Source organism: Phyllobates terribilis, unplaced genomic scaffold (genome assembly GCF_046119375.1).
Source record: "Phyllobates terribilis strain yellow unplaced genomic scaffold, ASM4611937v1 Scaffold_1__5_contigs__length_1240528914, whole genome shotgun sequence".
Classification (NCBI taxonomy): Eukaryota; Metazoa; Chordata; class Amphibia; order Anura; family Dendrobatidae; genus Phyllobates; species Phyllobates terribilis.
The window spans coordinates 881090534-881112826 of NW_027362761.1; the positions used below are offsets into that span (position 1 = coordinate 881090534).

The following is a 22293-nucleotide window of genomic DNA, read 5'->3' on the forward strand; positions in this document are numbered from 1 at the left end:
ACCGTGTTGTGAGGTCGAAACGTTGCACCACTTGGCGCTGGATTAAAGTCCACAATTTTTCCTTGAACTGGAGTGCTGCCTGATTTTTTCCATTTATATATTTTGCGTTGAACAACCGCATTACTCAGGAAGTATTGCACCCAAAATCCGCTCAAGTTTGAGCTGCTATCTGTTTTTTTCCATTTGGATAGATAGATAGATAGATAGATAGAGAGATAGATAGATAGATAGATAGATAGATATGATAGATAGATAGATAGATAGATAGATAGATAGATAGATAGATAGATAGATAGATAGATATTGGGTAGCTGGATAATGACAAAGTTTAAGGATAGTACCGATCGACGCCTCCTAACTACTAAAAATGAATTGGAGGATACAAAAAGATGGCGGTAGAACTACCATGAATAAAAAAACTGTTACTAGGACAGGTGGTTATTTTTCCGATAATTATAGTATGAATGTACATAATAATGTCTCATATTTTCATAACTATGTTCCTAGAGGGACTGTTGAGCGAAATGGAGGAGGACAACAAAGAATTAAACGTGAAGGAAGGAAACACCGTCGCAGAGAGAAAAGAAAAGCGGCAGAAAAATCGGGTGAATCCACCAAGGCAAATGAAAAAGAAGAAGGAAATTTGGTAGTTAATTTATCCTCTAAAACCCTTACAAGTGATGAGATTAATGTGTTGGCTAAACGTCTGTCATATAGTTATTGTACTCATATTAAATGGTTTAAGCTTGAAACTGAATTGTTTAAATTTTTTAGGTCGATCAAATTAAAATATTGGTTTGGCAGGAGTGATAAGAAACAAGGGAATAGTAAGGTTAATGATGGTACTCTAAGACTGCAGGATTATGGACTCAGTAACAAAAGTGATTTTGTACCTGTTACTAATCAACCTGTTATTGAGGCGTACATCACAGCTGTAAATAAGGATGTGGAAAAACTAAAGGAGTCATACATTAAAACTTCATTTGTTCACTCTAATCTCTCCAAAAGTGAGACTATTGCACTTGATTCATTGATCCATGACGGCGACCTTACCGTCAAGCCAGCAGATAAGGGTGGTGCGGTCGTCGTCATGGATACAATTAAATATATAGCCGAAATTGATCGGCAACTTGTCGATACTGAGGTATATGAAGAATTAAGTGGGGCTCCTAAATTTATTGTTACACATAGGATTGAATTGATTTTGAATGAGGCATTGGTACAGGGCATTATTAATGAGGACTTGTTTAAATTTTTGATGAAGGAGAATCCGGTTACGCCGGTTATATATATTCTCCCAAAGATACACAAAACGCTTATAGATCCACCAGGACGTCCTATCATTTTGGGGAGTGACTCATTGTCGAGTCATATTGGTATTTTTTTGGACAAAATTTTAGGCCCACTAGCAAGAGAGGCAAAATTAATATTGGACACTACTGATTTTTTACGTAAATTGAATCTAGTTACACTTAGTGGTGAGATTATTTTGACATCATTTGATGTAGTATCTTTATATACGTCTATTAGTCATGAGGTGAGACTTAGTGATGTGAAAAAGATACTGAGTAGGACTCATTTTACATCTAGACAGATAGATTTTATTGTGAATTTACTTGAGGTTGTATTACGGAATAATTATTTCTTGTTTGGTGACAAATATTACATGCAGTGCAGAGGAACAGCGATGGGCGCCAGTATGGCGCCCACTTATGCAAATTTGGTGATGAGAGTCATGGAAGAGTACCTTATCTATGTGTCCCACCACTTCCGTCATGTATGTGGGTGGTGGAGATACATAGATGATGTCCTCCTCCTATGGTCCGGTTCTTTGCGTGAACTGTTGGATTTTCATGTTTTTCTTAATGATTTGATTGAGGGCATTGGATTCATTCTAGTGCATTCGGCTAAAGAGATACAATTTCTTGATTTATTAATTAAATATAATAATAATAGAATGAGTACAGAATTATTTGTCAAGCCTACGGATAGAAACAACCTATTGAAATATGATAGTCATCATCCATGCAAAATGGTTGAATCACTTCCTTATAGTCAGATGTTGCGGGTTAGAAGGATTGTGAGTAGAGATGAGCGTTGTTCTACTCGAACTGTTCGCCAATCTCAAATTCGAGCTGTTTTGGGCGGTGTTCGAGCCGTTCGGCGAACACGAACAATTTGAGAAAAATTCGGCTGTTCGAGGTTATGTTCGATAACTGTTCGTGCACCAAAATCATAACTGGATTTTTTCTCAGTAATGATGAAAATTAATGTTAATACACAGTTTGAGTGTACAGCGGGGTGGGGGGAGGGGCAGGGGATGGATCTCTGCAGGAACAATGAAGATCTCCATTTTTTTTTCTCTTTCCCGCATTTACAGTGGGGAGGTGCAATCTGTCAGCCTATCAGCAGCGCACACACGGAGCGAAGTGCTTTTTTTCACACAAGCAAGGGCATGTGTCATTGGCAGTGTATGTCACATGTCCTTGCCCTATAAGACCAAGCCATTTTCCCCGTCGCCACCATTTTCTCACTGCAGCAGCTGCGTGTTAGACGGCACCGCTGTTGCTGTGTGCGCTATACCTTGTTAATTTCAAGCCAATTTTCGCACAAATCTACAGATAGCTTGGGAGTAGGGAATAGTTGTGATTGCAGTCCTTTTAAGGACTAGGTTACAGCATTTCCTACGACTTTTATCAGGCAGGTCTGTGCTCTTAAATAGATAGATTGTGGGAGTAAAGACTAATTGTAATTGGAGTCCTTTTCAGGACTAGGTTACATCAGTTCCTATCATTTTTTGCCAGGCAGGTCTGTGCCAGTGCTGTGCAAGTTTTTTTCACAGCATTTGGCTGAATCTAGCAAAGCTAATCCTTTTTGGCCTATTGCAGAGTGTGTTAGTCAGTGGAGTAGCCTATCTGTGTTGCAAGATATACCACCTGTGTATAGAATACCAATTTTTTTACTGCACCTAGTGAAGTAAAATCTTTTGGGCATAGCATCATTCTATTAGTCCATCTATACTGACCTCCATCAGGTTGCAAATTGAATATAATTTTTTTCTGCATCTAGCTCTGAAAAAATATTGGGCTTCTAGCTGTGTGTGGGACTTGTTCTATTAATCCATCTATACAGACCTCCATCAGGTTGCAAACTGAATATATTTTTTTCTGCATCTACCTCTGAAAAAATATTGGGCTTCTAGCTGTGTGTGGGACTTGTTCTATTAATCCATCTATACAGACCTCCATCAGGTTGCAAACTGAATATATTTTTTTCTGCATCTACCTCTGAAAAAATATTGGGCTTCTAGCTGTGTGTGGGACTTGTTCTATTAATCCATCTATACAGACCTCCATCAGGTTGCAAACTGAATATATTTTTTTCTGCATCTACCTCTGAAAAAATATTGGGCTTCTAGCTGTGTGTGGGACTTGTTGTATTAGTCCATCTATACTGACCTCCATCAGGTTGCAAACTGAATATATTTTTTTCTGCATCTACCTCTGAAAAAATATTGGGCTTCTAGCTGTGTGTGGGACTTGTTCTATTAATCCATCTATACAGACCTCCATCAGGTTGCAAACTGAATATATTTTTTTCTGCATCTACCTCTGAAAAAATATTGGGCTTCTAGCTGTGTGTGGGACTTGTTCTATTAATCCATCTATACAGACCTCCATCAGGTTGCAAACTGAATATATTTTTTTCTGCATCTACCTCTGAAAAAATATTGGGCTTCTAGCTGTGTGTGGGACTTGTTGTATTAGTCCATCTATACTGACCTCCATCAGGTTGCAAACTGAATATATTTTTTTCTGCATCTACCTCTGAAAAAATATTGGGCTTCTAGCTGTGTGTGGGACTTGTTCTATTAATCCATCTATACAGACCTCCATCAGGTTGCAAACTGAATATATTTTTTTCTGCATCTACCTCTGAAAAAATATTGGGCTTCTAGCTGTGTGTGGGACTTGTTCTATTAATCCATCTATACAGACCTCCATCAGGTTGCAAACTGAATATATTTTTTTCTGCATCTACCTCTGAAAAAATATTGGGCTTCTAGCTGTGTGTGGAACTTGTTGTATTAGTCCATCTATACTGACCTCCATCAGGTTGCAAACTGAATATATTTTTTTCTGCATCTACCTCTGAAAAAATATTGGGCTTCTAGCTGTGTGTGGGACTTGTTCTATTAATCCATCTATACAGACCTCCATCAGGTTGCAAACTGAATATATTTTTGTCTGCATCTAGCTCTAAAAAAATATTTGGCCTTCTATCTGTGTGTGGGACTTGTTCTATTAGTCCATCTCTACTGACCTCCATCAGGTTGCAAACTGAATATAATTTTTTTCTGCATCTAGCACTGAAAAAATATTTGGCCTTCTAGCAGTGTGTGGGACTTGTTCTATTAGTCATCTATACTGACCTCCATCAGGTTGCAAATTCAAAATAATTTTTTGTCTGCATCTACCTCTGAAAAAATATTTGGCCTTCTAGCAGTGTGTGGGACTTGTTCTATTAGTCCATCTATACTGACCTCCATCAGGTTGCAAACTGAATATAATTTTTTTCTGCATCTAACTCTGAAAAAATATTTGGCCTTCTAGCAGTGTGTGGGTCTCATTGTATTAGGCCATCTATACCAAGCTCCACCAGCTTTTCAATTAATAATAATTTTTCGCTGCATCTAGCCCTGAAAATAATTTTTCTTCCCAATAGTGGTAGCAATAGAAATATGGGGCGAGCTCCTGGCTTACAAAAATATACGCTTCATAACAAAAAACACCAGCTTAGCGCACTGCATTAATAAGATGGCATCATCGTCTCTCCCAGTGCTAGGCCTACTACCCAGGCTAGCATTCCTGTGCCTAAAACACAATGTATGGGTCCGCGCTAGCCACTATGCTGAGGGGTCTAAAGCTGCTGCTAACGCTTTATAACAATTCAATTGGCAGATTTTCACAGAGCTCTTCCACAATGCCCACCCATCGGGACAACAGTTGCCCACCTTCCCTATGGGATCTAGTGGCGAATAGTTGATGCCATTAATCAGAGCGTCAGTTGCCCCGTCGACGTGGCAAGCATACGGTAAGGCATGGGAAGAGTGGACACGACTAGTAGCAGGCAGACGGGTTGACCAATGTGAACAAGCCAGATCACAAGTCACCATAGAATTTCTCCACCAGCTAATGATGAGGGGCATATCAGGGGCGTCAGCGCAGCGGTGTCTGACCGGAGTAGCATTTCACTTCCAACTACTGAATTGGGGAGATGTGACAAAGATTCATCATCAGACAATCCATAAAAGGGTGGAAAAGGGGTCAGCCAAGTCAGGAGTGTAGACGTCCCGTCCCGTGTCACTAAAACTGATTTCTCACATCATATCCCTAACACCATTAACATGACACTCACAATTTGAAGCAACACTACTGTCTACTGCATTTGTGATCGCCTTCTTCGGGGCGCTATGCATAAGCGAATTAGTCCCTCAATCCAAAATTAGCACCAGTGGAGGCTTATTACACCAGGACGTAGTCATAGGCAATAATGCAATACGTCTACGCATACACAAATCGAAAATGGTTCCAGCGGGCAGGGGCACTTGGGTACTTCTACAACCCACAAACGGTACACTGAGTCGGGTAACAATAGTAAAACCATATCTAACCATCAGATCACAAAGTAATTTGTTCCTATCACACATTGATGGGACGCCATTATCAAGATACCAGTTCCAAGCTATATTTAATAAATGCATAACATCGGCAGGGAACCACCCCAAAGATTACGGGACACACTCATTCCGCATAGGCGCGGCCACAGAAGCAGCAAGAGCAGGACTGTCAGAAACGGAAGTTCAGAGGATAGAGAGATGGTGATCCACGTGTTTGGCAAGATACATAAGACCGGACTTGTTATCCTAACGTGGTTTGTTTCTTTTACAGGTGACGCTAAGCCAACAGTGTGGGTGATAGGCCACTCGTATATATATTGGGCAGATTAAAGGGCGAAAGTCCGCCCAGGCGGGAGGAAATTAGAGTTTCATAACACATATTTCAACTGGAGAGGTATTAGAGGCCTGCTATGGCCACAGGCACTAATGGAGGTAATCAAGGTAGGGAGAGAGGCAAGATGTCTGGTCATCTTAGTTATACAGGCCGGGGGAAACAACCTAGGTCATCACAAGAGCGCATAACTAATGGCAATAATGAAACTAGACACTGAGCGCTTCAGAGAATTTTTCACAAAACTAGCTATAGTATGGTCAGAGATTGTGCCGATAGCGGTATGGCAAGGTGCGCGAGACATCACGGCCATCGAACGGACAAGGCGGGTAATGAATATTCGGATGGCAAAATTTAGAAGAGACAGAGGCGGTGTAGTGGTACGACACCGACAACTGGAAGGAGATAAAACAGGCCTCATACGGCCCGACGGTGTTCACTTAATGGATACTGGACTGGACATATTCCTGTCAGGACTCCAGGACGGAGTGGAACAAGCGTTAAGAGTGATGGGTGGGGGTCAGAGTCCTGCATACGAGTACGCAGGATCCTCCGTGGCCTGGAAATAGAAAGGACATGTTGGAGAGTTACACTTGTTGGCCAAGTTGCCGGAGTGGAGACCCAGGGCATGCTGCAACAAGCTGAATTATTTTAGAAATAAAATGTCTTTCTAATGGAATGAGTATAAAGAGTTAATAAAGCTGTGACCGATCCTCACCCATCCAGTTGTAAGAGTTACATTATTGTATTGTCAAGGAAAGGGGGGCGGTAGGGGGGCTGAGCGTCTGGGTTTGGTTGGGGGTCCCCACAGTCTGCCTAGGCTAGATGCATTTAAAAATTCTTATTAGATACACAGGCGGTGCAGCTTGCTTCGCAGCTGGGCTACTACGCCCAAAGTATTGCCTAGGCTAGATGCAGTTAAAAATTCTACGCTGACTAGCAGACACTGAAGATTTGGAGCAGACCTCTGAGTAAACAGCTCTTCAGACTCAATCATCTGTGTTACCCCAAGCCATAGTGCCATAGTGTATGTAGTTTCTTACAGTTAAAAGGGGGGGGGAGCGACCCAACCCACCTGGAATTGACGATGCTAACGTCACGTAAGACACAGCAAGGGGACTCCAAAAAGAGTTTCCATTTTTTCCCAAAATTGTGTGATTTTTATGGTCATGCGTTCTAGGGTTAAGTGGCATCAATTGCCCCACAGTTGCTTAAAACGGTTGGTGAGGTGATATTACCAAATCCTCAAGCTTTTAGCCTCCCAAGGATAACACAGGATTAGAAAAGTCCTTGCGAATCCATGATTTGTTCATCTTTATGAACGTGAGTCTGTCTACATTCTCAGTGGACAGCCGCGTGCGCTTATCTGTCAGCACACCATCAGCAGCGCTGAACACACGTTCAGAGAGAACACTGGCTGCAGGGCATGATAAGATCTCCAAGGCGTGAGTGGCGAGCTCTGGCCATTTTTACAGATTGGAATACCAAAATGAGCAAGGGTCCAGTGACACAGTCATGGCTTCGATGTTCACTTGGAGATACTCCTGCACCATCCTCTCTAGGCATTGACTATGTGTCAGACTTCTTGTCTCCTGTGGCCTTGCAAAGGATGGTCTAAAAAAGTGGTGAAACAATTTCACAAAATTGCTGTTACCAGCAGATACTGTGTTACTGTTACGGTTTGAGTGATGAAGACTCGACAGTCCCGCGGTTGGCAAGTTAGAACTGTGAGATTCACTTCGTGCACCACTGGTGTTTTGTGGAAAAGCACATGTAAGATTCTGCAACAGCGTCTGCAGATACTCCTGCATGCGTCAATCCCTTTTTATGGCAGGAATTATTTCGGCAAATTTACTTTTGTACCGGGGATCTAAGAGTGTGGCAACCCAGTAGTCGAGATTACTTCGAATTCTGCAATCTGAGGGTCATGTTGCAGGTAGTGCAGCAAGAAGGCACTCATGTGTCTTGCGCATCCAGGAGGACCAAGTCCTTGTTGTGTTGGTAGCGAGGTAAGAATCATGCTTCTTTCCTCTGCCCTCTCCCCCCAACCTCGCACAACAGAAATGTGATCAAGGTCTCCCTCATCTGATGAGTCTTCCATGCCCATCGCCAGTTCATCCTCCACTTCTTCCTCGGCTCCTGCACCTTCCTCAACAGTTTGGCTGCTACCATGCGCCCTGTTTAATCCCTCTCCCCCACCCTCCCATGCCTGCCTCCTTGGTGCTGCCAACCGTCTGGACCTTGGAGATGTTATCCCTTCCGCATACGACTCCTCCTCTACTTCCTCCACCTCCTCTTGTCCGACCACCTGACTCTGAATTCTGTTTAATGTGTGCTCCAGCATGTAAATCACCGGAATAGTTATGCTGATAATGGCATCGTCGTCAGCACTAAACATCTTCGTCGCCATTTCAAAACTGTGCAGAAAGGTGTGTGGCGCCCCTGAGGGTGCAGTCACCACAGAGTTACTGCATCTCACCCAGAGGTGTTGTATCTCACCCTCAGGTAAGGAAGGCGTATGGCTCGGGACCCTAACACCTGCATCCAACACATACCCGCAGTGGGGTTAGGGCGAGATTGCTCCTAAGGGAGAGCACAGTCCCAGGTCCCTAGCTGGTGGGAGGATCCTATGTAGTGGGTGCTTAGGGGAGCAGCTTAGGGGAGCACATGACAGGGAGAGTATAAATAGGAAGCCATCTTAGAAAGAGCAAGCCAGTCAGAGGAGGAAAAGTGACAGGAGCAGAGGCTCGGCATGAGCTCTGCTCCGGAGGCGGGCCTAGCCTGGGAGGCCCAGGACTGAAGGAGAGAAGAGAGGAGTGGGAGCAGGAAGGCTCCAGGAACCGAAGGGACCCTAGGGCTACGGGCCATGCAGAAGGCCACCTGTACTCCCGCTGCTACCAGGAGGTAGAGGGGTCAGGCCAGATAAGGGGAACCGGTCCCTCAACTAGAGGAGAAACAGCAAGGCTCAACTAGAAACCGGAGGCTGCAGCATTTCATGTACTGCAGGCAAAAGTCCACACCAGTCTCAATAAGAAGGTAGCCACATAGGACCCAGGGGACGGAACACAAGTCGCCCGCCAAGGCCCGAGGATACCGGATAGAAGTGTCACTGGGTGTGAGGTGCAGGGAGAAGGCCAGAGAAAGGACACACAGAAGGGGGTCCTGCTAAGTACTCCGGAGCTATCTGGGGGTGGACTGAGCCCCTCACTGAGTACGCACAGCACGACGGGTGAGATAGCTCTGGTACCTGTAATCTGGACTGCAACAACTGTGAGTAAAGATCTTGGGACTGCATCACACGGACTCTGTGTTCATTACTGACTCCCTGCACTACAACCACCATCATCCACCCACACTGCCCTGAAGCTACACTCTTCCTGTGGTGAGTAATAATACCATTGCAGCAAAACCACCAGCTTCAGAGGACTGTTCCGCAGCGGCGGCCCCTTTGGCCGCACTCCACAGGTGGCGTAGTCGGACATTATAAAATCCATATATACAAATTACCGTTGGATTGACCGCCCTGGGTCACGGACCGGGTCACCGCCACAGTGACTACAACCCCCAGCGTCTACCGGCCCGGCTCCGGGTACCCCACGGCCCAGGGGGCGCGTCAACTCATAGGTCCCTGATCTGAGACCACTCCTGCTGTGTGATTTGCCCCACCTCTGGATCTCGTTGGCCCAGGCTATACGTCAGAAACTATTGCACCAGGGCTTGTCGGTGCTGCCACAGTCGCTGCAACATGTGCAGAGTTGAATTCCACCGTGTCGGCACATCGCATTTCAGCCGGTGAACTGGCAGGCCCAACGACTTCTGTAGAGATGTAAGTCGTTGAGCTGCGGGATGCAAACGGCGGAAGTGAGCACACAGCGACCGTGCCCTCTGCAGAAGGCCATCTAGTCCGGGATAGTGGGCTAAAAATTTATGGACAACCAGGTTCAACACGTGAGCCATACAAGGCACGTGTGTAACATTGCCCCGGCGAAGGGCCGCACCCAGGTTTGCAGCATTGTCGCACACGGCCTTCCCTGGTTGCAGGTCCAGTGGAGACAACCATTCATGAAACTGGGTCTCCAGAGCTGACCACAAGTCCTCAGCTGTGTGACTCACATTTCCCAGACATTTCAAAGTAAACACTGATGCCGTTGAGCCCTGCTGCCAGCATAGTAAGGAGGTGCGCAGTTAGAAAGCAGGTGGCATTACCAGACAGGCTTTGGGTGCAGGTGGAGGACCGAGAGGAGGTTGAGGAGGCAGAAGCAGTGGAGGAACTTCTAGATAAAGAGGATTGACGTACAACTCGCGGGGACGGCAAGACTTGGACAGCAGCCCCTTGTCCTGCTGTCACCATAGTTACCCAGTGCCCTGTCAGCGACATGTAACGCCCCTGTCCATGCCTACTCGTCCAAGTGTCTGTGGTGAAATGCACCCTGTCACACACAGAGTTTCTCAAAGAAGCGGTGATGTTGTGTGCGACATGCTGGTGGAGCGCAGGCACACCTTTCTTTGAGAAGTAGTGCCGACTGGGCATCTGGTACTGGGGCACTGCGACGGACATAAGGTCTCAAAAATCCACTGTGTCCTCCAGGCGGAAAGGCAGCATTTCTGTAGCCAACAGCTTGCAGATGGTGAAATTCAACCTCTTAGCTTTCTCATGGCTAGGAGGAAATGGTCTTTTACTTGTCCACATCTGAGGGACCGAGGGCTGGCTGTTGTGCTTTGACGGGGTTGAGTAGGGTGTCCCTGGCAAACTGCCGGTCTGTGAGGAAGATGCAGGCGGACATGTTAGGTTGCCTTGATCCAAAGGTGGTGCTCTCGATGTCAGAGAGCTCTCAACACCAGCAGGTGTTTCCACTTCCCAATGAACTGACGACCTGCCAATCACACTGGCTGTTGCAGGTAAAGAGGTGGCAGGTCTGCGTCCAAAAACATGTGTGACTGCTGTCCCCCCAGTCACAGAGGATGAAGAGGCCGCGGATGCACAAGATGGGGCAGACGGTGGTTGGCCCAGCCTGCTAGGCCGCATTGTAGCACAGTGAGCTTCCCACTGCAACTTATGCTTCATATCCATGTGACGGTACATGCATGAAGTACTCAAACTATGGATTTTTTGGCCTCTACTTAGCTTTTGGTGACAAATATTACAGATAACACGAGTTGGGTCATCCTTATCGATCTGAATAAATGCCCAGGCTATGCAAGGCTTAGAGCCCATGCGACCTGAAGAGCCACTACGACTTGTGGTCAGAGGCGGAGTTGTGGTTGAGGATGCAGTTGTTGACGTGCTTCCAGTACTCCGTCTCTGTCCAGGAAGGCGCAACCTAACCTCGTCGTCAATAGCATCTGTGACGCCCCGCTGCGCTTGGTATCACAGATCCTAGAAGAGTGTATTGATGGAATCCTCCACAAGAGGCCCCCATAAACATTCACACATCTCCACCTTCCACCTCAGACCAGCAGAGGGAGCCCGTTAGGGATATAAATAGGGAAGGTGGAGCTAGGCAGTTTAGTTCCTCTGAAGAGTTCCTGCAGTAGAGAAGCCTAAGAGAGGTCAGTCTGCAGTGGAGCTCAGTCTAGTCTAGAGAACTCAGTTAATAGTTCAGCAGTGGAGCACGAGGCTCCTGCTAGCTAGATTCAGGGAGCCCAGATAGAGCTTAAGGTGTGCCGGCGTCATAAGATCGGTGAAGCGCGGCAAGCTGCCGTTAGTGTGTATAGCCTATTGAGGGCCCGAGTAGGCCGAAGGCGAGTGGCGAGTTAGTACATAAGGGGCAGAGGAGCTAAACCAGCTCACCCCGAAGCATTTACCGGACACCGGATCCGAGCTTACCGGGATCTCTATGACCCAGTAAGGCATAACCGGAATCCCTGGAGAACTACAAGTCCCAGGATCACTAAGGTGCTGATACGTAGCAGAGCCAGGAGACGCTTAGGCCCCGCATACTGGGAGCGTGAACTTCAAGAGAAGGCCCTACCACAAGGTCAGCCAGCGCAGGACAGAGACAAAGTTAGGCCTAGCTCCAGGCAGGTCGGAAACTTACTGCGCAGAGGCAAGAAACAGGAGGCCCTACACCCGCTCATTGGGGAGGATCCTGATATGCACCCTTCACCCTACAGTGCTCCAGGATGTGCCTGAATTTCCTCCAGTAAAAGGTACTGAAGTGACTACCGTGTCCGTTTCCGTTCTTGCTCTGACCCAGCTGGGTCTCGCCTGTCCTGCATTCCCCCTGCATACGCTGCCCTGAGACCTAGCTCCACCTGTGGGGAGCTATACCATCGAGCTGCCTTATCACGGGCCTCAGTGGACTGCTGCAGAGCTGGTGCTTCTCACCAGATACCACAGGTGGTGTCACAAACTCTTATAAAATTAACAATTATCCACCCTTTTAAAGAGTGACCCCAGGGTACGGGCCAGGGAGCCGACCACCGCGACATCCCAAAGGCCAGGCAAAGGCCCGGGTGACCTCATCGACTGGCTGACTGTGGGTTGACAGTAAGTGGGATCTCCAACCTTGTCATCATCACCCTGTGTGTTATCACACCCGTCGTCCTCAAAGCCAACCTCTTCCTGCCCTGACCGAAAAGTCAAGTTGTCGCTCCAATCAGGTATTTGAGTCTCATCATCGTCTTCATCATTGTCTCCACCAACAGGAGTTACAGTTTGGGAACGAGGGTCTACATTATGCTCAGAACCTTCTTCATCTGGTCCTGGATCCGACTTATAAAGATTCTGGGCATCAGTGCAGATCATTTCCTCGTCTGGATTAACAGAAGCTCTGGAGCAGACCTCCGTTTCCCAGGCTATAGTATGAGTAAACAGCTGTGCAGACTCAACCATCTGTGTTACCCCATACTCAGACGGGCAGCTGGAGACTTGGGAGCTGTGAGGAAGCAAGTGCGATTGGGGTGACACCTCTGAGGACTGGAGTATTTGTGATGTTGAAGTTGAGGTGGAGGAGAGCCCACTTGAAGGAGCACTTGATATCCGCTGAAGCACCTGCTGTTTTTGTGCCTCATCTGGAATTTGTAGCGATGGGCGTGTCCGTAACAAAGGGATCGTATCACATTGTCCACGAAAAGAAGTCGACATGTTAGTTTGGCTGGAAGATAGTCTTTCTTCTGCAGATGTTACTCCCCCCCCCACCGCGGGGGGCTCGACCCACCAGCGGACAGGCACCAGTATTAGGAGAGGGGGGCTGGCCGTCAGGGTTCACCGCGGCTCTGGCACAAACCCGGCGACACGGAGGTGGCACGGGCAGGAGCGGACTGAACGTGTCGGCTTCTCACTTTTTGGATTTTAGAAGGGCATGACATGCCTATATCTGTGTCTCCCCCTCCTTTTACTCCTCCACCTCTTTTATTTTCGCATGACTATATGTACTTGTCACTTTTCCATGTGTTAGTTATGTCTTCTGAGCAGTTTGTCAGCTTTTGGACACCTTTGAAGGTGTTTTCTATGTGTTTCTATGTGTTTTTGTTTGCCTGCCATTGGTTTTAACGGTGTTCGAAGGTGTTCGACGAACAGTTCGACGAACAGTTCGACAAACAGTTCGGCGAACACACGGGTGTTCGACGAACCGAACCGAACTCGAACACTACGGGGGTGGCTCAACACTAATTGTGAGTGAGGATAATATGTTGGAGGCTTCTTTGGATTCAATGATTGATAAATTCAGGATGAGGAATTACCCATGTAAATTGCTAGATAAATGTAAGGATAAAGTAAAAGGAGTGGATCGTAACTTCCTGTTGAATAAACCATCCAAAAAACATGTAAATCTGAATAGAATACCGATGGTAACGTCTTTCTGTGAGGAAAGCAAGATAGTGGCTAGTATTGTTAAACGCCATTGGCCAATGTTGAATAAATGTTTACCCGAAATCAAGGAATTTCAAATGCCTCCTCTGATATCCTATAAACGTGCTAGAAACATTAAGGATGGGTTTTACCCGGGCAGATATTGGCCCCAGAAGAGAGACAGTCCAAAGTACTTTGACAGGACAACGGAGGACAGGTTGTTATCCTTGCTTCAACTGTATTAATTGTTTCTTTTTATAGAAGGGTAATCGGTTTCAACTTTCCAATGATGGGGAGATATACTATATAAATAATTTTCTAACATGCTCGTCAAATTTTGTTATTTATCTATTGCAGTGCCCCTGTAGTTTGTTCTATGTTGGGGAGACTACATTAGAGTTCAGAACTAGACTCAATCAGCATAGGTATACGATTCGTAAAAAAAGACTTGACTTACCTGTTCCCAAACATTTTACTGAGATGCAACACTCAGAAAAAAAATTGAAATGTAGAATTATTGATCACATACCACCCTTGAGACGAGGTGGCGATAGGGTTCGTTTGTTGAAAATCAGAGAATTGGAATGGACTTGGAACTTTAAAACCGTACGGATTAAATGTTTATTATAAGTTGAATGTAACTCTTTAAGGATATTTGCTTGCCTGTTTCCTCCCAGTGATTATTTCCTAGTCTAAAATAGTGTGGTCATTTATTATATTTGTTATTAATTTTTATTTTTTATTTTTTGTAGATTTTTTGTTTGATGTTTGAGGACATGATTCATCCCTATCAAAATTGATAATTTAATAATTTTATATTTCATCTGAAATAGCGCAATGTTTGTATAGGAATAGTATGACAAAAGATATGAGTTGGGCTCCATAGGACCAAGTATCTATCTATAATGTACTGAGGGGTTGATATAATTATCGATGGGAGTATATGGATTATTAGTTAACCTGTGTTATGGGAGGGTTAAGACTATGCACTTTGAGCATTTGTCTCCCACCCCAGTAAGGCCACTGGGTTGCCATCTCCAGCTAATGGGGGGCGTTCCTATGCCTCTCAGGTGAAATGTCCGATACTCTTTTCTTCAATAGATGCTATATTTTGTTATAATACGCACTACAGTGCTGTGTCCCCTGCTGTACTATATGAAATGTATATATATGTGCAGTGCACAGACATAGATGGATTTGGGCGATCTGCCCTTAGTAAATATGGATGCCTGGGCTGTATGCCTAACTGTGACCGCAGTGTGGGACGTATATGCGCTTTCTGGCGCATGCGCGGTCAGTCTTTCTAGTATGGTGCCGGTACTTCCGGTCTTTGGAACGCATTTGCGCTCCAGAATTTTGATATTCCTTCCGGACATGCGCAATAGAGATAACAGGGACGCCGAGATTTCGGCGTTTCTCGGGTTTACATTAAGGGGTGAGTCATGTGGCTTTTTATATCTATACAGCTGGTGTTTATAATCAATTATTGATAGAAATGGCTTTTATAATGATGATTGAAACTTTTTTGTCACTTTAGCACTTTTTGCACTTCATGTATTGCACATATTATATGTATCATGATTAATGATGTATTGATTGTATCTGTATCATGTCTTAAATGTTTTTATTATCATAATTACTGCTAAATCAATTTGTGTGATTAAGCAGGTTTAAATATTTGGCACATTGCACTTTCACATTGCTTGAAAAAGGTCCACATCTTTGGGCCGAAACGTTGCTACAGTCACATGGGCTAATAAAGAGGAGATTTTTTCACTATTCGTTTGTGTGCTGCCTCCACTCTCTTTTTGATGCATACAGGACTGGTGTGTACCTGGGGGGCTTTGCACCTGTTTTTTCTTTGGTGCTGCTTTTGATCTATTTTTCTGGATAATGTGTAGATAGATAAAATCCAAAAGAGAAGTAGGCAGCTGTTAGAAAAATAACACTTTCTTACATTCAAGTAAGGGCACGGTTATGTATACTTTTATAATTAGGAAATGAATATTTTACAGCAGCACTCCAAAAATTGTGTAAAAAGGGACTTTATTAGCCCATAAGATGTGGCAACATTTCAGCTGAGGACAGTCTTTATCTAGCCTCAGACTATCTGAGTATTGGTGGTGTGAGATCGGTGGCCCAAAGTCATTTAACCAATGAAAAACACCAGTTACTTATTTAAATCTTTGAAAAGTGGCTATTAGCCTGCTTTGATACCCGTTCTGATGCCCAGAACCCATTTGGGCCAGGATAGAGTGACCTGAGTTTGATGTGGGCCATCACTATGTATGAACTGGTGGTGTGAAATCAGTGGCCCAAAGTCATTTAATCCCTGAAAGGCACCAGTTACTTATCCAAATCTGTAAACATTTGCTATTTGCCTGCATTGATTCCCATTCTGATGCCCAGAACCCATTTGGGCCAGGCTGGAGTGATCTGCATGTTATGCGGGCCATCACTAAGTATGTAATGCTGGGGTGAGATCAATGGCCCAAAGTTATTTAACCCCTGAAAAACATCAGTTACTTATTCAAATCTGTGAAAAGTGTTATTAGCATGTTTTGATGCCCGTTCTGATGCCCAGAACACATTTAGGCCAGGCCGGAGGGACCTGAATTTGATGCGGGCCATCACTATGTATGTAATGCTGTTGTGAGATCAGTAGCCCAACGTCATTTAACCCTTTCAATAACGCCCCTCAGTGCCCACTTTGATGCCCATTTTTGTGCCACTTTTATTTTGTGGCTGCTTTCAAGCGTACCAGGGCTCCTCTCTGCATTGTACTTTATTATTGTAATTATAAAAATGGAAAAAAAGAAACTGCTGAATAAGAAACCAACTTCAGTATGGTATCAGCACTGGCGTCACTGTCCACGCCTTTGGACAAATAGTCATGGCTATGGCAGCAGGATGGGGTTGTGGCCTAGCAGTGGACCACCCCTTTACTATGTGCACATTATACACGGCTGCTTTTTACTTATAAGTCATTGACCTTTTGCAGCCCTTTACACTGGTTATGTACCAGTGATCTCGTAGCACGTCACTTTATTGTATATATGTGTATATATAACTTCTTCATGTCTAGATCTTCCGCCCCAGCTGAACTCTTGGTTGCCATGGTGACAGCACACGTGGTCTCCTCCCTAGCTCAGGTGACGCCTGTACACCACGTGCGCCTCTCCCCTACTTTGCATAGAGGTGATGTCACAGCTTCCTGTCATGTGACCGCTCCCAGCACTGCTTCCTGTCACATGACCAGTGCTCGGTGACCGCCTTCCTCACACTTCACTGCTGTCTGTGAGACACCAGCAGCGCGCAGCATGGAGACTCGGCAGCGGGCACAGCCGGAGGGCGCCGGCGGAGCAGGGCAGGTGCCGGCAGTACGGGCAGAGCGGCGGAGGGAGGCGCACGGCTGCCTGCGGACTCTGTCTCACCACTCCTACTGGTTCGATCTCTGGATCTTTTTCCTGTTTGACCTGGTGTTACTGGTGTTCATCTACCTGCTGCCCTGAGTCAGTGAGTATCGGCCCCGTCTGCTGTGTAATCCCCCGGAGGCGGCGATCAGACCCCAGCATGTACTCTGCCCCCCGGCACACAGCGGACGGACCTCCTACAGGGGTCTCCCCTCACTGCAGGGGGCAGGGGCTGTGTCTGGGGCGCTGGTGGCACCATCCATAGGTGAAGCTGTCAGCTGATTGTGGGCAACTCACCAGCCTAAGGGTCTTGTTACTAAGACCACCCATAAGATGAGGTGATTATTGGGGGATCCACTTTGGGCCGAACTGGTGGTCTTGTCTGGAGATGCCCCATTTAAGTCTTATATTGCGTAGACGTATTCAGCCTCGAGGATTGGGGACACAAGCGCGCCTCTCCCTACTGTACGCAGGCCATGTGGATACCCCAGTGGTCACCGCTAGCCGTTATCATTGTGAATATCTACATTTATCATTCCGATTATTTACTGAGGACCTTTCTCTGGATACTTAAAGGGGATATCCAGGACTTGCAAAAAAAATGTGCTTAAAGGGGTATTCCCATTTCCCAAGATATAGTAGGTATAATAATAATATTAGCAAATACCTCCAATTAGAAATGTAGTATAGTATTTTTGATTCGCTATCTCTCTTTCCTCATGTGCAGGTATTGCAGGTCCTTAGGTATCCACGGTTACGTTCACTGATAAAGTGACAGTGCGCTTGTTGCTTGTGGTCATAACCATGGATACCTAAGGTCCTGCAAGGCCTGCACATGAAAGTGGCATAGCGAATCAAAAATACTATACTACATTTCTAATTGTAGGTATTTGCTAATATTACTATTATTACACCTACTACATATTGGGATAGGATCTTGGAGATTGAATACGCCTTAAGCATTAACAGGCAGGTAGTTGCTGCCTGTTGTACCCGGCGCCGTTCTCCGCCAGCACAGAGTGGTTATAGACTTCCACTGACATCACAGCAACAGAGCAGCAGTTTGTCTTCCTGCTGACAGTGCGGGACTACTGGTGTCATGGCTCTATATAATTGAGTAGTTGTTGATGCAGTAATTGATGCACAAGCAGCCCCGACCAAGTATTGAGTGCATTTACTGAACATACATTTCAGTAGGCCAACATTTCAGATTGTAAAAACATTTTTCAAGCTGTTGTTATAAAGTATTCTAATTTACTGAGATAATGACTTTTGTGTTTTCATTGGCTGTAAGACATAATCATCAACATTAACAGAAATAAACACTTGAAATAGATCACTCTGTTTGTAATGACTATATAATATGAGTTTCACTTATTGTATTGAAGAACTGAAATAAATGAACTTTTTGATGATATTCTAATTTAGTGAGAAGCACCTGTGTATATATAAAGTCACATTACAGAATAAGGCTATGTGCCCACGTTGCATTTATGAAGCAGAAAATTTCTGCTGCATAAATGCAAGTCCTCTCCCGGAAAAACGCATGCGGAATTCCGCACGCGTTTATCGCGCTTTTTTCGCGCGTTTATCACGCGTTTTCCACATGCGGAATTGCCTTGCGTTTTTTATGCATTGAACAAAGGCAATTCTGCTTGCGGAAACGCAAAATTAAATGACATGCTGCGGATTTTTGAACGCAGCATAAACGCTGCGGAAAAATCCGCAGCATGTGCATAGAACTTGCGGAATCCCATTGGGGACCATGGGGTGCGTGTTACCAAGCGTTTTACAAGCGTTTCCGCTGCGGAAATTCCGCATCAAAAACGCTTGAAAAATGCTACGTGGGCACACAGCCTTACAAACTAAAGAGGTTTTCTGCCACTTTGATCTTGATGACATATTCACAGGATAGGTCATCAGTATCTGAACTATCTTAATTATTCCTAATGATGGGGTTTCGACACCACCTCTGTCACACTGTTTAGTGGCCGCTGCCGGTACTGCAGATCTGCTCCTGTTCATGTAATAGAAGCTGATCTGCAGTACCCAGAAGCGGCCACTAAACAGTGTGGCACAGTGGTGGTGGCCGGCTCCTTACACAGATGACATTCACTTAAGGACTTATTCACACACAAGTATTTTGCATCGATGTTTGTAAGCCGAAACCAGGAGATGAATTTACAGAGTAATCTAGAATTGAAAGATTGACATCTGTTCCGTATTTTGGCATCCAAATACTGATGTGTGAATAAAGCCTTATACCGTTTACTGTCGTGTCCATGGAGCCATAATGCAATCACACATGATTTATGCTTGTGCAGATGCTGCATAGCTGGAGTGGATGGACACTAGACTTATAACCGTTTCAGGCCCTGTTCACACTAGTGTCATCCTGACAGATCATCTTGAGTCCTTTTTAGGTTTTTGTATTTTTTCTTAATTCCTCTAGTCTAGAATAGTACTACAGACCTACAGTATTCTTGTTATCACAAAGCAGTGTGTCTATTTTCTTCTTGTTTGCTTAAAGTCAAACTATACCAGGAGACGTGTAAAGAAATATGTGCGTCCAAAAAACATGCCACGACGTGTACTAAGCAGGTCAATAAATGCATGTGGCATAATATGCTTGGCACAGTACATGTTTCTCAAGTATATGTCACACCTAACATTCATTGTACTTTGTTCAATGCTTGTTGGGGTAATTCACCTTAGTCCTGAGAAACAAGCTAAACGGGTTTTGCAGCTAAAAATGGAAATTCAATTAGATCAGCTCCTTCATTTGGGTTCCTAATGTGGAGACGTAGATAACTTCTTACTGAAGGGTTTGTATTTTTGTGTTTCTGCAGGACGCTCAGGAACTCTCCAAGATGGGTGGTCTTCTGCCCGCCTGCCGCTCTGAGAAGAACATGAACTGTCAGAAGTTACTATAATCCTGATTTCTACAAGACTCTCATAACTGGACATTGAGGCTTTGGAAAACTCCATCTCCAAGAATTGCTTATTTTTCCTAATTTTTTTTTTTATGATTTATTTATTTTCTTAAGTCATATTTTGTAATCTAATTGTAATAAATCACACAATCAAGAAATCTTCCTCTTCCCTTCAAAATCTATCCATGTCATAACTTTTCTTGAAATCTGGTGGTTATGAAGAGCGTGAATTCACAGGTGATGCTGAAGGCAAAAGGATGAAGTGTAGAGAGGCTCCTGATCCGGGGCTGTTCTCTGCAAAATGGACACGTTTCTTATCGTTCAGTGTGTTTCATGTTGAGGTGACATGGCTTCAGGGCTGTTCAAGCAACCAGGACCAAATTACCACAATGCAAAGCAAAATTAGCACAATTTATAGGCCATTTCCTGAGTCAACTATTATACAATGTACTTTTACTATAAGTAGACTAGCCTCAAAAATGATGTGTCCACCTGACTTCTGACTAATGGCTAGTGTGTGTTTTTTTTTTTTTTTTACTAACTTTTCCTTTCGAATCCGGATTCTGAAGTATGGATGACTCTTGTCGCTTTCTCGCCTCCACATGTTCAAAGTATAATATATCGTAGGACAGATTGGAGCCCAGCCTCAGTGCTTGAGAGGAGAAAGGAGGTGTAATTGTTAAATAATCACCTGAATGAAGTTATGTTCCACAATAATAATTCTGAACTAAAAAATGTTTTTATTTTGCTCTACTGTAAAAAAAAAAAAAAATACAATAGAAGTGTGTAGTGTATGGAAGATATAATAATGCTGTAATTACAGATTTATATCTGATTGCTTTATTTATGAAAATATAGCAATATTCTGTCATGGCGTGTTTGTGACTTTGTCGTCTTTGCTTTGCAGACTAAGGCAGCATACACACAACCATATTACAGCTCTATACATCATCGAAGTTGTACAGAAGCCTATAGGCCTGATTCTTTACGCTGTTTACATCAGATTACTGGTGTAAAATGGCTGAATAATTCTGCAAATGTTGGTGTTCTCACTTCTGTACCGAGCTGCTTTGTCTAAATGGTGGAATACGGACAGCACGAGGCCTGGCTAAGCCTGCCCATATAATTCATAAGGAGTCCATTTCTGGCGGAGGCACACTGCACGTGTAAGATGCACTTAATTCACTACGTGGCGCTTTTTTCTTAATGAATTAGATGTATGTTACTCCTGCATGTCCCTTCACCAAGACTGGCAAGTACTCCGCCGGTCCTAATGAATCGGCCGCTATGTGTGCACATTTGCATGCAGAATTGTGGCATGTCCCATCATATAACAGATTGCAGATCTACTCCAGTGCAGCTAGAGAAGAATATGTCTGTAATATGGTGCTATATGGAGGGACCGTACAGCAGAACATCGAGTGCTTATATCTCTGTAGTGTGGCGTCCCAGGGACCTTATACACCTCTGTATTTGTGTTGGGGGATACATGAACTGCAACATAGAGGTTTATCTCCCATCATAACCATAATTTTGCCCCAGTTGTTTTGAAGATCTGTGCCTTTGCTGTCACTTTTGTACAAGAATCGCTGCAGGTAAATTAAATCCTAATTACCGACCTTTGTTTGTCCCCTCTGTAAGATGGTGCTTATAGGTGTGAATCCGGTATGGGGCCCAATCTCTAACATTAGCAGTTAGGTATTTAAAGAGTAACTAAAATGTAATTTTTTTTTGTCCAGCATGCAAAGTTATGACATTTTGCGAACCACTTTATTGGGGGCATACTAGAACAGAAAAAAAGGCGTATATATGATTTAACACCCATGCCCACTTATATGTTAGGGTAAGGCAAGTGGAAAGTACACCCCGGTCATAAGTGTACTAGGTATGGTGAAAACGCAAAATTATGAAAGTGAAAATAACTACTGCACTAGAAAGATGGCCAAATTCCTAAAGTAAAAATATATCAAAATAATAAAAAAAAAATTAGAGGGCCACCCCTAAGGAAATTTGAAAACTCCAAATGCTCTAAAATAGTAAATTATTTTGGTGGTTTTCTGGTATACAAAATATTAGTAGAAAAAAAGGAGACAAACAATTGTAAACTTCATTCAGACGTATGGGTTTTATCTACAGAACAT

At 44.4% G+C, this 22293-nt stretch overlaps 1 long non-coding RNA gene across 1 annotated transcript; it reads left to right on the forward strand.

The window, feature by feature from the left end:
- Positions 1 to 16986: 16986 nt before the first annotated feature.
- On the forward strand, positions 16987 to 20310 carry LOC141154198 (uncharacterized). Its single transcript, XR_012247412.1, has 2 exons — positions 16987 to 17322; positions 20069 to 20310. It is a non-coding gene; the product is annotated as an uncharacterized lncRNA (long non-coding RNA).
- Positions 20311 to 22293: the final 1983 nt, after the last annotated feature.